The 4,013-nt window shown below is 34.9% G+C and overlaps 1 long non-coding RNA gene across 1 annotated transcript; it reads right to left on the bottom strand.

The window, feature by feature from the left end:
- Positions 1–876: 876 nt before the first annotated feature.
- Positions 877–3,628, bottom strand: LOC148297484 (uncharacterized). The gene is made up of 3 exons (XR_015833098.1): positions 2,989–3,628; positions 1,873–1,934; positions 877–1,063 (listed from the first exon to the last, which is right to left on the bottom strand). It is a non-coding gene; the product is annotated as an uncharacterized LOC148297484 (long non-coding RNA).
- Positions 3,629–4,013: the final 385 nt, after the last annotated feature.

Genomic DNA, 4,013 nt, shown 5'->3' with positions numbered 1-4,013 from the left:
ATTGTGAAGTTCATTTAATGGTTGGACTTGATTTTAGCTTTTAAGGCATTTTGAGCCAAAGGGCAAAATAGCCCAAGGACCCATTGGGCCTAGGAACATATGTTGTATGACAACACAAGTTAAATGAGCCCAAGAAACACCATGGCCAAAACTCCCTATTGGGAATTTCTCCTCATCTTTTTGTTGGCTTTATAAGCCACACTTTGACATTTCAAGTTAGTGTTTTTGGCTTCCAAACCATGAAGTGTTGATGTGTAGGTGAGACATCCTCCCTCTCATCTTGTTAACCAAAAATTGGACTAATCAAGAGGTAGTCTAGCAACTAAGGCCTCTTGGTTGATATTATCTCCATCTCTTGTCCATTTTGGTGTGGTGAACTAGAGGGCTTCTACTTTGGAGCCTCTCGGTTGAAGAATCTACATTCTAAGAGGAGATTGAATACCTTTCCAACAAAGTGATCATTCTTTATTCTCCAAGATATAGTCATCCAGGGTAAAATCTCATACCATTCTCCCTTTTATTTTTGTGCTCAAAGAGACTAAATCATAAGATACTTAGGTTAAAATGAGAAAGGCTTAGCTCACCTAGAATAAGCAAAATTAATCTGTCATATGAATGTTATTGTGTTATCAGTTGTGGCTGAATTCATTTTCAAGACATAAGATGCATGTTTCCTTCAGTCCCACCATCGCAACCTCAAGCCATACCAAGTCCCCCATCTTCCTCACTTCGTTTCTCTCTTTGTCTCTATCTCTTTCTCTGTCACGACCCGATTCGAAAATAAAGAATATTCCTAAATCATGGTGTGAGTCATACCATAGTCATAAGAGTAAAATCCTACAACAATGATATGATGAGAAAAAGAGCCACAATTACTACAAATTTACTTAACATTACAAAATCAGAGTCGCAGTAGCTCGTAATTAACCACACACTAAGCTCTTTAACAAACGGTTGACTGCTTACAAATATGAATTACACAAATCAACAACCAAAAACCTAGCAGCTTAGTTGAAACCCGCTTCCTCAAACTTCGTCTTGAATCCTTTGAATCCTGCACAATCTATTAGGGTATGAGCATTCTAATGCCCAGTAGAGTACCGTCAAACCCCTCAAAGTCAGTTATCACAGTTAATCAAAGTGTCATGCATCAAACAACACAAGATATACAAATTATGCAATCATACCAGATAAATAAATTTGCATATGCGGTGATGCCATGAACTCACTCCCTTCTAATCCCACTAATTCATATCCTAGGGCAACAAGCCTACATGTCCCATACCATGCGTTTTACCACTGTGGCTCCGAATACCCTAAAATATGAACTAGCGCCCATCCGTCCCTTAACCCAATTTTCTTTTGCTTACGAATTTCTCAACTTTCACTTATCATTAGAGGCCCTGCTCCCATCACCTTAATATATTCAAGCTCTGCTCCCGTCACCTGAATATATTCCACATTTTATTCAGATATATCTAAAGCCTTCTCCCACCCCTTAGATATATCTCAAACGACACACACACACACACTCCAAAACACCACTGTATTTTTGATGCATATGTAGTGCAGCACAAACATCATTTATTTCTGCTGAATAATGCCACAGATAATAACAATAATATATCAGGCTTAATCACATGAATAATAATATTCACCCAATATCAAATAATATCCACGAAAAAACATCAATAATAATATTCACACAACATCAAATAATATTCATGGAAAAACATCAATAATAATATTCACATAACATCAAATAATAATCATCGAGCAACGCAACAATAATATTCATATTTATAGTACTATATATAAGCACCAAGATTAAAAGTGACATAGCCCAATCATCGGGAAATCAGGAAACCCTACCTCAAGTCCAGCTAGCTTAACCTTGTGCGGTTTCGTCCTCGAAAGTACGCAGAGTAGAACACCTAGTTAAGATAATTTATTGATTAAAATCCACTAGAAATAAGGAAACAAGTTTGAGTGTCCTAGTAGCTCACGCAAACCTAAAACCCCACAAAACACTTGACAAGTTGTTTGACCTGATTGTTACTCCCTTAACCTCACATCCAAGCAAGCATAGAACCAAGCGTTAAGGAAAAATTAATCTATTCCCCTCCTATAATAGTTTTACTCTTTGGGATGTTTAAAATCAGGTGGTTCGGCTTTAGACTCATAAAGAAAATTTAAAACATCAATTTAAAACTAAAATTTCAGTTTTGCTAAACATTTGGGTTGGAACACGTTAACTTTGAAAATTCACTAAATATTGAGTTTAAATCAAAATAATGTAAAACTTTCCAGATCACAACTAGACATAGAAACATTAAAGATGTCAAAATTTGATAAAAATTAGGGTTAAGGAAGCATGTCAAAATAGAAACCAAAACAGACTAGGCTGCATAATGTTTTTTTTTTCAGGTTTGTACACTTTATTTTGAAAAATCACCAAAATTACAATTTACAACCAAACTGGATAAAACTTTCCAGATCTGAAGAAAATACGAGAAAGTAAAACATACTAAAATTTCATGAAAATTCAAGTTTAGGAAGTCTTCAAACACTTACTTCAAAACAGGGTATGCAGCAGAATCAAAACAATTCCAGCAGGATAGTCTCTACTTTGAAATTTCACAAAAAATCAATTTAAATTCAAATGGCACAAAACCAACTTTGAAATAACCCTTGAGATATTCATTTTGATGTAACAAAACCCCAAAATGAAATTGGAACAAAAATCACATCGAAATAATCTAGAACTTCACAAAAACACACTTTGAAAGATATATATATCCTTGAGGCATTCTAACCAAAACTTGGTTCAAAGAGACAATAACAAGATGAGCTTCAAGCCTTCAAAGAATCATTTACTTGAGATGATAGTGGCTAATTTAAGCAATTGAATGATAAGGAACAAGCCATTTGAGAGAAAGTACACATCTATAACAAGAAATTCAACATAATAACAAGTTTTGTTCATACCAATTTTTAGAGAGTTATAATGGTTACGTTTGGATGATCTTTGGATATGTTATAAAGGGGAGAATTTGGAGTAACTATCATGAGGAAACCATAGTGTTTTGAGCTTTTGAAATGAGTGTTTTGGACTGAAAACGAGGGAAGGAACTAAGGTTGAAAACTATAAACAAGTTCCACTCTAAACATTCCCAAGGTGGCTATAGAAGTCCGATCAATCTGAAATTTTGATATGTTATAATAGACAGCATTTCAAACAACTTTGATGAAGGAACCAAAGTCATTTGAGTACAGGAAATCACAGAGACAAACTGAAACCGAGCATACTGCTGTGAAATCAGGAAATGGTAATCTTATTGTGATCATACCAACGTTTCAGAGCCTATACTAGTCGGATTGAGCTGAAATTTGAGTATGCTATAGGAATCATGGAAATGAACAACTTTTATGAAGGAAGTTTTCTCATTTGAGCTTCCGAAATATGAGTTCTCAGCAGCTTCAAGAAAGTGAAGAATTTTGGATTTTGAAGAGGAACAAAAGAAAAATGAGGATGAAGATAAGTGAATGAGGAAGAAAGGGATGATACAATGAATGATGAAGATAAGAGTAAATTTATGATTGAAAAGCCTTAATTAGACTAGGTGAGTCATCCATTTAGAAGAGGGTGCTAATACAATGAATGGGAAGAAGAGATTGAGAAGAATCTTAGACTAGACTAGGTGACTCATCCATTCTAGGTCTACAACTCATCCAAATTGAGATCAAAATCAGATTTTGAAGAGAATGTAAGTGGGAAGGGGGGAAGAATGAAGGAGAGAAGAATTGCTTGGCTTACACGTTGCCTCCTTCCCTTTTTTCTACAAGGGTACTTTGGTAATCTATCACACATAGGGGTGTTTTGGTCATTTTTGTCCAACGTCAAATTAAACATACTTAATTTAATAATCTCAATCCAAAATCTCTTGATAAAATACCCATAATCTTCTCCACCATTATAACATTTTTCACTAAAATATGAAAATCCACCTTAA

This window comes from Prunus avium, chromosome 1 (assembly GCF_965620075.1).
Source record: "Prunus avium chromosome 1, drPruAviu1.hap1.1, whole genome shotgun sequence".
NCBI lineage: Eukaryota > Viridiplantae > Streptophyta > Magnoliopsida > Rosales > Rosaceae > Prunus > Prunus avium.
The sequence above is the reverse complement of the archived record's forward strand: the minus strand, read 5'-3'. Positions and strand labels throughout refer to the sequence as shown.